Below are 13,334 nucleotides of genomic sequence, written 5' to 3'. Positions count from 1 at the left end.
GCAGCCACAAGAGCGGAACCGGAGGGGGGGAAATCCCCCGCTATCATCTCCTGCCCCGGGCGAGCAGCCACGGGGACAGGAGCAGAACCGGAGGGCATGCAGGACGGGAGAGGGGGGGAAATCCCCCGCTGTCATATCCTGCCCCGCACGAGCAGCCGCAGGGACAGGAGCGGAGACTGAGGGGATGAGGGGGGAAGCGTGAGCAGGAGACAGGGACCGAGCGCGCGAGGAGCAGCCATTACTTACCCCTGCAGAGAAGGGCTCCATTCCACGTCACCGCCAATTGGCCAATCAGCCAGGAGGATATTTTTTTGTTATTTATTTATTTTTACATTTGTGGGAGGGGGGGGAAGCGGAGACAGCCACGGGGACCGAGGGGAACACCCCTGCTGGCATCGGGAGCAGCCACGGGCATTGGGGGAAAGCCGGGATCGTAGGGCAACCGGGACGGGAGGGGGGAACATTGCCCGCTGTCATCGCCTGCCCCACGCGTGCAGCCACAGGGACAGGAGCGGAACCGGAGGGCAAGCGGGACAGGGGAGGGAGGGGGGGGAGACATCGCCCGCTGTCATCTCCTACCCCACGCGTGCAGCTACAAGGACAGGAGCGGAACCGTGGGACAGGGGGGGAAATCCCCTGCTGTCATCTCCTGCCCGACAGGAGCGGAGACTGGAGGGGATGAGGGGGGAAGCGCGGGCAGGAGACAGGGAGAGCTATTACTTACCCCTGCAGAGAAGGGCTCCATTCCACGTCACGACCAATTGGCCAATCAGCCAGGAGGATATTTTTATTTATTTATTTAAAAAAAAAAAATTTTGCGCAGAGCAGGGGAAAAAAGTAGCTGGCCACCGGCCAATTTCAGTTCACGCCTGGCGAGTGGGCGACCGGGTTTGTCGAGCACTGTATATATATATATATATATATATATATATATATATATATATATATATGTATACTGTATATATACAGAGAAAAGGGAGACCAAAAAGCGCACCAGCACAAATGGAGCAGGAAGAAACCAGAACAAAAAAATTATTAAAAGGGCACTTTAATGTGGCAAAAGACCCATCCAATGCATTTCGAACGTCGCAGCGTTCTTTTTCCTTGAAAAAGAACGCTGCGACGTTCGAAATGCATTGGATGGGTCTTTTGCCACATTAAAGTGCCCTTTTAATAATTTTTTTGTTCTGGTTTCTTCCTGCTCCGTTTGTGCTGGTGCGCTTTTTGGTCTCCCTTTTCCCTGTATTGCATTGAGTAGCTGCACAGCCTGCCTGCCTGCCCTACCAGGATGTGAGTATTTGCATATTTTTCAGGGGAACCTGCCGATGAGACAGATGTGAGTGGGTTGCACCACACACCACCTGTCTTCAGGAGGATAGTACCCATTATATGACACAATAGGTACTATATCAATTGTTAGTACCCTGGTACAGTGGTCTGGCTTATTATCATTTTGAGATATACCTGCATTTGAGCGCTTCAGCTATTTTCCATATTGTATATATACAGAAACAAAAAAGAACAGGTGCACTCATAGTGTATTAAAATATAACAATTTAATAGAACTGGACAGATAAAGATGCTCACTCACAAGCGATGCTAGAAATCAGGCACCTTTTGAGACAATCTCAAGCTCCGTCTCAGCAAGTGGATCCACGCGGTTACTGCTGTGCTATCCGGCACTCCATGCTGACCGCAACCGGACGTGGGATGTGTGCACCGTGTCTCCTCTAATCCAGCTCCTCCGGCAACAAAAACTCCTCCACAAAGTTTCCCGGTTCACGTTGGTACAAGCTGGAACTTGCGGCTTGTATCCTCTGCTCTCTCAGCTCTCTGCCTCACAGCTTGCGCTCAGTGAAGTGGCAATTAGACATACAAGTCTACGTGTTTCGTCAGGGTGACTTCATCAGGGGTCCCAGGGATGGCATTTTTGCATTGGTTCCGATCCCAGGTACCAGCACGATATTTATTGATATTATACCATTAGGTTATAGACCAGGGGTGGGCAACGCCAGTCCTCAAGGGTCACCAAATGGTCAGGTTTTCAGGATATCCCTGCTAAAGCACAGGTGATGCAGTCGAAGACTGAGCCACTGATTGAGCCCCCTGTGCTGAAGCAGGGATTTCCTGAAAACCTGACCTGTTGGTGGCCCTTGAGGACTGGAGTTGTTCACCCCTGATATAGACAGATAGAACCTTTTTTGAATGCTGAAACATCTTTCTTGTTAGTACCAAAATTAGATTGTAATCTCTGCGGGGCACGGATTGTCTGTATAATTCTATGTCAGCGCTGCATACTTAAAGCATTTCACACGATTACAATAAATCTTTGAGTCCCATTGGGACAAAAGTCCTACTGTATACAAAATGAAGTTATTCTAGTTTTAACTGTAATGCATGAGAGTGGATCCTAGCAATGCTGAAGAGGAAAAATGCAATGAAACAGAGAATGAATCATTATTCTAATGTTCTACTGATTGAATAATGGATTTCTAAATAAACTAGGTATAAAACGCCCCTACAGCACTGTAACCCTAACTGCAGGGGGCGCTCAACGCCAGTCCTCAAGCCCTCCCCCCCCCCCCCCAACAGGTCAGATTTTCAGGATATCCCTGCTTCAACACAGGTGGTGCAGTCGAAGATTGAGCCACTGATTGAGCCAACTGTGCTGAAGCTGGGATATCCTAAAAACCTGACCTGTTGAGGGGTCTGGACGACAGGAGATGAGTGCCCCTGCCTTAGAGTTGTCACACTTTGAAGGTTCAGATAAGTTTCTGTTACTTACGTTTACTGAAGCAGGTAGGAGTCAACAAACTGAAATGATTGTGTTCAGGGCAGCAGACAGATTTCCCGGGGCCCAGGACTAGAGTTGCATTCCCCCCCTGGCGGTATTGTGAGCCCCCTGGCATTTCACACCTCACAAGCCCCCTCTATTTGGCACCCTCTACCCATCTATTTCTCTCCCCTCCATGATGGTAGGGTCAGAGGGGGGGGGGAGTGGGGGCTGCAGATGCCGGTAGGGGGCGGGAGGGGTGGGGTTGGCTGCAGATGCCGATAGGGTCCCGGGGAGAGGGGGGGGGGGGGAATGCGGATCCGGAGGCCTAGGGCCCGGGTGGCTTTGAGGGAGGGAAGACATGTGGGGGGGCTGCAGCACCACTACCGGGCAGCAGAGAAGCCTGCTGCAGACGGCCCACGGAGGACTCAGTGCCGGGAAGGTTGGACTGGGGGGTGGGGTGGGGGAGGGGCTGCGGTTGCCGGTAGGGTCAGGGGGGGCGGTTCGGATGTTGGTAGGGTCCGTGGGGGGGGGGGGGGGCTGCAGATGCCGTAAGGATCCGGGGGAGGGGGGCTGCGGATGGCCAGAGATCACCAACAGTGACACAACACAGAGGGACACAGGACACTACGGAGCCAAACACAGGGTGTACTGTACACACACAACAGTAAAGGGTGATACCTACAGTGCTGAGAAGTATTTACGTGCGCATGTAGTTTGAATAAGCAGCTGCACAGCCGGGAACATTCATACACGTTTCTCCCGCCTGCGCAGCTGCTTATATTAGCTGCTAGTCCCCGCCCATTAGGAAAACCCTGATTGGATCACCTCTCCTAAAGCATTTCAGTGGGGGTTTTTTTGACACGGCCACCGACAGTGACACGTGACCAGCGGTGGGGCCCCTGACTCACTTGGCCCGGGACACCATTAATGGCTACCCCCCCTGTCGGTGGCCCTGATTGTTTTTCTGCTCGATTCATGCATTGTTTTCTGTTTCCTCTTCCGTACAGTATATTATTGTTTTGTGTGGCAGGACAAGTTGGGCAGTATCTCTGCATTGCTCGGCCCCTCTGGCAGTTGAAGGGTCAATAAAAAAAATGAAATTACTCACTAAATTCTATATACTGCAAAGCGGCCATTCTCACAGAAGGAATACATTAAACGTACCCCAAAAACTGTGGGCGCTGTTTTCCCACCATAATTAGTTAGCCACCGTTGGAATATTTCAGATTCTATATACAGCAACGGAAGTATTCTGAAATATGGTGCTATATTTGCACCACTTTTGTAGAGACATCGATAACTAACCCTCTGTATTTTTCTATTTAAAAAAAATGTGACAGGGGCCTTACAGTGACACAAATACACTGCAAAAAGACCTCTCGTTGACTTTAATGATGGGTGTGTAATGTTTGCATAATCCTTGCTATGCACATTAGAAACCAGTTAGGGACTTGGCCCGGACACAAAACCTCTCATATGATCACAATAAATCTGGAAGCAGTTTTCTGAGACTGCGTGATTGAGTTGTTTTTTTTTATCATCATTCAAATAAATACCTTCAATATTAACAATGTTTCCATATTCTCCTGTGCAATGGCAAATGTGTAACATGCATGGGATGGGAAATGACCTTCTATAAATTGTTCCAGTTCTACTGCTGAAGGGCGTTAGGCACAAATAACAGTGTTGCTGCTCATGACATGCAGATTAGTTGATAGTACTGTACAAGTTTTTGGACATTATCTGGGCTTGCTGCACAATGACCAAATTCTGAGATATATTCAAAAGGAAAAAGATGTCACATTGAAGCATTGACAGCAATATGGTCTTTCAATACCCCAAAGTATTAACTGTCTATCCCACTATTTGTACTTTTGCATGGCTGTCACGAGCAGATAAGCTTTGTTACGAACTTTAAGAAAATTCTCAACAACAAAGGCGCTTATTCTATAAAGTGACTTCAACTGGGCTTTTTCTAACTACTTTATATAATGAGAAACTACTTTTAAAGTTAAAAGCAGCATATTAATAGTGTTCTGTCCCCTGTATGGGTTTTTCCTTGTCCTGTGGCTGCAGTGACTCTTCAGTGTTAATGTTGTTACAATGTTACTCCCTTAGCTGGCTGCTTAGCCTGTTGCCCTTGCAACCCCCTTTCACTCCTCTGTGAGTTAGACTGCTCTCCTTCCCTTGCTACTTGGTGCAGTCCTTGCCCTCTTCCTGCTTGCATAGGCAAGCACACTTCCCTTTTCAAGCCAGCAACCATTGTGAGTAGTCACCTCACTTATTTCTCAGAGTAAAGTTAATGTTATTTACCTACCCTATTTGCCATTCTAGCTCCCCTTTCCTCTCCATTGTTCCCATCCCACAGTGTTCCATTTTGCCCATTTTATTTCTGTGTTGTGCCATATACACACTTCAGTTAATAAGAAGCTGCCCCTTGCTTGGTACAGTATATGGTAGTGAATTAAGATGCCTGCATGTACTCAGTTGCCACAGTGAGCTTGGGACAGAACAAATAGCATACAGCAAATGAAAAAAAATTACTTGTGAGCCCATACACATGTCTCCGACAGGTCTGCAGCCCTGCCTTACCCCAGTAAGCTGACCTATTCACGATGGAGAGAGAGCGTATACATTTTGGAACTATGTAACTTGCATTCTTCTGAACAGAACGTAACTTTGTTGCCAATGCATTGCTAAGCTGCAGCAGTTAAGGGGTTAAAGTGTAATTAATTGTGTGTTATTCCACTTTTCACCGAAAGGCCCTATTCAATATGCTGCAAAGCCGTCTGGGGCATCTATTCATTATGATGTGAAACCACTTCCCAATGTTGGAGAAGAGTTCAGCTTCATTCAGATGAATGGGACTAAAAACTTCTTCAGCATGGGGAAGACGTCTTCAGAGTATACTGATTAGGTGCCTGTGTCTCTCTAGTGTCATTATATAAAAGTATTTGATCTATATTGCCTCTATTCTCCAGCTAAAGACTGGTTAGTGTCTATCGGAGTCTGCAACGCTGTCCTTTTGACAAGGGTTATAATTTGTACTTACACTATACACCATTCGACTGGTGTGACTCCCCCCCGCTGATATTCTTCGGGTTAACTGGATCCTTTGTGCAGTAATTCCCCAGACGGTCTCAGATTCCAGAAAGAACTGGATATTCTTGTCCTGTCTTCCACATTCAAGAGCAAAGATGACAGACTGATAATTACTGAGTACTGTATTGTATTTTTTCAGGGTTGGCTGGATCTGGATCCAGCTCCAGCATTAGATTGTGTATAAAAGCTGTATTACTGCTAGGATTCCAGATGAGCCAAAAGTTCAAGCCATAGTTCAGTAGTGCAATTAGGTTAACAGGTCTTCTGTAGTGTTTAAGGGGACAGTAATATGTTCTAAAGATGGGATTGCTGCAAGAGTCGCTTTTTAACCATCATAAAATAATTGTGTGTGTTTTAGCCGCTACCAGTGTCACAATGCAGAAATGGTAACCAAGCTCAAAATGATAAGCTCGAAAGGATACGACAGATATCTGTAATTGGGGTCATTGATTCTGTACTTCCCTGCTCCAAACGCATTATTGGGCAACGCAACAGGTACAAATTTTAGGGGCTCTATGTAAAAGATGGATAGCAAACTAAAGCTGCCCCACCCACCGGATGCTCCGTTGCATGTCATTACCCAGAATGCTTTACTGCATCTGCCATGTCATTTAAAGGGGTGATTAAAGTAGGTTTGGAGACTTGTGGATGACGTGTAGATACATTCATAAGTTTCCCTGCACAGTATGTTGTGATACCAGGTTATTTGATTCAAGAGACGACAGAGAAGCCCAATGCTACATCCAACATGACAAAAATACACAGTAAAATACTTATATATTCTCTTGAAAAAGGCTCATTTAATTTAACCCTTTAGCCAAAGCATTGTAAGCCTTTGAGCCACGACAAGGCAGACCCAGTTCGCAAGTCCTAACACTACCAGATAAAATACTGATATACCTCTATTAGGATTACAATTCTCATTTACCTCTATTAGGAGGGAGAAAGACCACATTGGATCTATATCCAGTAGAATGAAAGCACCTACTCACTTGGGAAGTGGGGAGGGGCTGGTGTTTTGTTAACCTATTTGATTCAAGGCGTTTGGGCCACATCCAGCCTGTTATGAGTGGTACATGGACTATCGACGTCTGTTCATTTTATTGCATTTAGTCAAGTGTCTACTGGAAGTGCATTTTTTCCACACCAAAATACACTTTTCAGCTAAGAAAATACAAATATGATTCAAACGTTAGAAATCTTTATAAGATGTTAGCACTGGTATGTTTTTTATTGCTTTTAAGTCAGTGTTCAGTATAACCAAGTTTATATTACACCCTTTCGCTTCAAATCACAAAAAACGCCTGTGTATATGCACAGAAAGGAGCACTCACGCTAAACACTCGTTGTATACTGCCATGGGTGCTCGCAAAACCTGGGGTGCCCAGATCGTATAGTGCAAAGACGAAGGGTGCACGCAATCTCACAGACTTGGTACAAAATCAAGTTTATTAAAAGATTAATGTGACATTGGAGCCTGTGATGGAGCCCCCCATGTGTATTCATATCCCCATAATAATAATTATAATAAATAAACACACACAAGGTCTGGAGGTACATACTGTAGGCCACAGCTTTTATTAAAATACATCATGTAACCCGATGAGTTAACCCTGCCACCATGCTCACCCACCGGGTAAATGCCAATGGTACTCAAACCAAGGTCTACAACTTCTACTAAGTCAGGCGCCGCACCGGTCGTTTAGAGAAAATGGTCCCCAGGAAGTCACGCTTAAATGAGCCCTGCACACTCGCCACTCACAGCCACAACGGGGCTTTACCAACGGTTAAAGCCAATGGTACTCAAACCATGGCCCACCACACCCACCAAGTGGGTGACAGATCCAGCTGCTTAGTGAGAATGGGCACCAGGAAGTCACACTTAAATGAGTCCTGCCCATTCGCCACTCACAGCCACCACTGGGCTTTACCGAACTATAGAGCCCCGTCTGGCAAAGTTACCACACACTTACCCCCCAACAGCCGCCTCGACATAGGCCATCACGTCGAAATGCCCACCTTAGATTGTAAGCTCTTTGGCCAGGGACTCCTTTTCCTATTGTTTTATATCAGAAGCGCTTATTCCCATTATGTATTATAATATTATGTCTTATGAATTTTAAAACGCTATGTACCTGGATGGCGCTATATAAATAAAGATATACATACCTCAAAAACATACAGACATTGAAGTCTTTTCATCATTTCACTCTTATTTATTTTCTCAAAATAGTTATTTTATTAAAGTTCAACACGAAAAACAATATAACCTCCTAACATCATAAGCAAGGGGTGGGGGGCGCAGAATGTCTTCCCGCTGCTGCCAGGAACTAAATAACCTCTACTGCGATCCCTCCCCCACTCCGTGTCACAGAAGGGAGAAAGGAGAAGGAGTGAGGGGGGGAAGGAACCTACCCAACAGAGGAAGTAGGGAGGGGGAGCCTAGTTCCGGCGGTCATGCCGCCCTGTCACCTAGGGGGCTCAAAGCTACATTTTGGTCTTGAGAATGGTCCAGACTTTAGGACCAAAACGTCAATCTTTGATTTTGCACCGAGTCCGTGACGGTGTGTGCGCCCTTCGTCTTTGCACAGGAAGCCTTTCAACAATATTTGGGTGAAAGACCCCCACTCACAACCTTGGACCCCTAGTCAATATGCTGGGCAGTGACTCCCCACTACTTAAGTGTGACACAGTTTCTACTGACTCAGGAAGATTTCAACACCATTCATTTATGGAGCGGAAGGCGGCTTCACAGCATATTGTATAGGAGTCTTTATCCTATTGTATCTGTTTGTCTCTTACTGGAATGTAAAGACCAGGGATGGCCAACTCCAGTCCTCAAAGGCTTCCAACCGCTCAGGTTTTCAGGATATCCCTGCTTCAGAACAGGTGGCTCGATCAGTGGCTCAGTCGAAGACCTGTTGGTAGTCCTTGAGGACTGGAGTTGGCTACGCTTGGTTTAGGCTGTAAACTCACTGAGACATACAGTAGTCTCCCCCTTCTGCACTGTTTCGATTGATGTATGTATCACTGACACTTACCCTTAGGCTGTCCTTGTAATTTCCTGTGTCATCAATGTGCACGTATTTTCTGAGGCTCAAGCAGTATATTAAGTAACACATATGAATAATGTATATTATTAATCCTAGAAAGCAGCTTATAAATCACGTTTCATTTCCCTTTCACTATTCCATAAACAATGCAAACAGTGATTTGGAAGATTTAGACATCATTCAATATCCCCAAGCCACTTAAACCATACCCAATTTCTCATTACCTTCATATGATGTTTATTCAGTTGTCTTAATCCCTGTATTCTGTAAGAAAAGAACTACATGTCCAAATGATATGGCTGTTTGACAGCAGCCTCTCCCCTCCAGGAATAAACAGATAAGTGCAATTTGAACAATACCAGCTTTCATGCAAAGGGGGAAGGTATCATGTTCTGAAACCAAGAACATCAGCCTTGTTAGTAGTGCTCTTTCCTGAAGAGGTGACCTCTGTCTGTTTTTTGTTTCCAAGAATGGGTGAGGAAGCTCATATTCAAAAAATTACATTCAAAAGCCAAGTTTAGTTCTTGTGCGCAATACATACTTTTATTATCCACTTGGTTATAGAATGTACAGTATATTTATAAATATATATAGACTAAATACAATACACTCAAATACATTTCAGTTACTATATATATATATATATATACAGCTCAACCCCGTTATAACTAGATCCGTTACAACGCGAATCCGCTTATAACGAGATGCAAGCGCGGCTCCCAATTTTCTTATTTATGAATATTTTACAACACGTATTTTGGTAGCTTAAATACTTTATTGTACAATGCATACAATTGTATATTATTTCTAACGCGATCCGCTTATAAAGCGATCCGCTTATAACGTGATGTGATTCTTTGGACCCCAAGCACAGCGTTATAAGGGGGTTGAGATGTATATATATATATACACTATACATAGTGCAGAATAAATGAGTTCTTCAGTATAAGGTATATATATTGTATCTCAAGAAGAAAGAACACAGCGGACCAAGAGTAAATAGGAGTAGATATATAATTAAAATACAAACTAGCATCTAAAACTCACAATGCAGTACTTGACACGCCACTCAGTACGATCAAGGTCCCACTAGTTGTGCGGTGATAAGACGGAGACCCTGTTCAGTGGGTCCACGGACGCGTCTGGTCCTGGCGGATGACATCATTTCAGACGTATGCCTCAATGTGTTTCACACGCAGCCATGCTTCGGTTGTGGCACTGGAGGGGTAAAGACCAACGGGTCCCTCAATTATTAGGGAAGTAGATAAATGCATTTGGATGGAGGATGTATTTATTGGGAACATGCCTATGCAGAATTCCCCTAACCTCCACATAATAGAACATCAGCCTGCATCAGCCGCATTACTAAAGCTGCCTGTCACTGACACATTGTAGCCTGCTGATGAATGACTTCTTGTGTATTCGGTAAAACCAAATTTGAAATTACCATCAGTCTTGTGCAATCTCTCTAAACTCCCTTTAAGTGTTCATTTATGTACCGGGTTTTAAGACCTCACAACAGTCTGCTTGGATCAATTAAATTAATAGCATCACCTGGAAAAGAGAGCCATGCACAAAGACTGCATTTTTCTGATAGGTCAACAGTACTAGCAAACTACTCTCTGTAAATCAGAAGCAAAACATATCTAATGAAAAGAGTCTCTTATAAGCATCATTCCAACATGGGCCATATTGAGATAATATACTCCATGCTCCTGCAGAACATTGCCAAGATCTACCCTTTCCTCTGGCACTACTGTCCTTCGTCTGACACCGTGAGGAAGCCTCGCAAAATACTAGTGGCAGATTTGAAAAGCCGCCACCCCTAGGCACTTAGCTGTTGTGGCTGTCTCCTTACCTGATGCCCCCTCCCCCCCCCATGCTTCTGAACCGCAGCATCAAATGACATCGGACGTCAACTACGTAACGACGCACTGCGTCACGTTGCCATGGTAACGTGACGTCATGACATCATTCGATGAAATGTAGCGTTCCCATGGCAATGGGACGCCATGACGTCACGTTGGTGACGTCCGCTGTGGTTCAGAAGGAGAAGCAGGGGGGCAGGTAGAGTGGTGGCCGCAACAGCTAAATGTCTTCCCATTAGGCCCGATAGGCCTGAGATCGCTGCAAAAGTATATGGAGGCGGATATTTTTGCCACCCCAAAATGTTGCCACCCTAGGCCCGGGCCTAACAGGCCAAATGGGATATCCGCCACTGCCAAATACGTTGAACAAGCCCCATGCTGCCGTGTATCACCGGTTCTGCCAGCGACGACTCCAGCTCGAAGGAACGTTACGTTACCCAACTGGGAGCCAGCGGCACAGAGTCTGAGAGAGCAGCAGAGTACAGTAGGTATCGATTGGAAGACCCCCCGATACCTAGGACAAGGGATGTGCTTAAAAGCAAGCACCGTTTGTGAGGGCATTTGGTTGAATTATTTGTAATCATTCTGTGAATAAAGTTATTGGACAAAGAGGAGGTGTTATGCACTTTCACATCTGTTCTAGATTTCCTTATCATCTTAGTCTGGATTATTGTACCCCAGTAATAACAGGTCTTTCTGCCTCACATCTTTCTCCTTTGCGATCTATCCAACGTTCTGCAGGAAGAATCGTTCTCTACTCATCTCCTCCTTAAATCCCTGTCTTGGTTTCCCAGCAAGTTCCGGATCCCCTATCAAGTTCGCCTACTTGTCTTTAATAAAACTCTCCATTCATCTGCCCCTCCCTACATTTCAGCTTTGATTTCTCTGTATGTCTCTGCTTGATGCCTGCGCTCTGCTCATAACTGTCTCCTTTCTACCCTTTCTTTCTCAACTGCTCCTGCTCTCCTTAAACCAGGCGGCCAACTCCAGTCCTCATGAGACACCAACAGATCCGTTTTTCATGATGTCCCTGCTTCAGCATTGGTAGCTTATTCAGTGGCACTGTCAACGACCACACATGTGCTGAAGCAGGGATATCCTGAAAACCTGACCTGTTTGCAGCTCTTAAGGACTGGAGTTGGCTGCCCTTTTTCTAGCACGTAGATGCAATGGGGACATCATTTGTTCTTTGTGTTTGCTTTATTTTTATTCGAATACAGCCAAAGAGCGAAACAAGTCCCCTTTGCTCTGATTAAAAGGCTATTTTTCATGGGAAACTTTTATTTGCTGGGAACCTGATATTCAGCAGCAGGTTTAATGATACTAATTTCACATCCATTAGCCTGAGCCCTGTTAGACAGGTTGTAATTCACCATTATAACCCGTCAGTTGGACGGATTTACCAGTAAATGCCACAAGTCAAAGAATTCAATCATTGTTTTCAATTCTCTCATTCAAGACAATATAAAAAAAACCTGAACACAAAAGGAAACCAAATCAGTACGAAGGTTCATTCTGTCACGGAGAAATACTCTTGAAACAAAACCCAACTGCTAACAGGTTTAACTGGCTAAACAGGTCATTATTGTTTTATGATTTAAATACAATGTAAATAGTGCAAAAGACTTGTAAAAACATGATAAACAAAGACAAATAATGGTTAAATGCCTCTTTGTATGGTTCCCAGGAGGGATTGAGGAATGCAGGGGTCTATATATATATATATATATATATATATATATATATATATATATATATATATATATATATATATATATATATATATATATATATATATTCATACACACACACATATAATTATTATATATTAAGGTACGTTTGAACTGACATACAATACACACAGATGTAGAGTGCATATTCCCTGATGAACGCAATGATTTCCGTAACTGCTACCGCATTACTTAATGCAATATTTATCACAGCGTTATTGAAAACAATGGTAAAGTGTGCATGATCTAATTACCACACATCATAGTTTGCGTCATTACTTGTGTTAATGTGTGTTAACGCAGTAATAGCTCTTTCTACACCTGTATACAGTATGTAAATATTTCTTTTTTTCTGCTCGCTGCTAAGTCAAATGTAAAATACTTACTAGTTCCTAACATTGTATGGAGATTAATATTCAAGAACGTTTAAAGCAGCAAAACGTGAAAAATCCTATATGTTTTTTTTTTTAATAAATCAGTTCTGTAGTATTAGATGATACTGCCTGCATTTTTTTTAAAACTCAATACCATTTATAAAAACATTTTTTAATGTACTGATCATCCTTTGGTAGCCACAGCACCCATTTAGAAAGTGATATTCACTTCCTCTTTTGAAACAGGCTCTGTCACACCTTTTTTTTAGCTCTGCCCTTTGGCAACAAAGTATCACAAACAAATCTGTTGCTGTGTTCCAAACAGCAGACTGTGTATTATTCTGAAGTCTGTAAAAAATAATGTGTTACACAAAGTAATATAATGTTACATATCAGTTGCAGCATTTCACAGACTGTAGTACAAAGTTAGA

This window comes from Ascaphus truei, chromosome 9, assembly GCF_040206685.1.
Source record: "Ascaphus truei isolate aAscTru1 chromosome 9, aAscTru1.hap1, whole genome shotgun sequence".
NCBI lineage: Eukaryota > Metazoa > Chordata > Amphibia > Anura > Ascaphidae > Ascaphus > Ascaphus truei.
The sequence above is the reverse complement of the archived record's forward strand: the minus strand, read 5'-3'. Positions refer to the sequence as shown.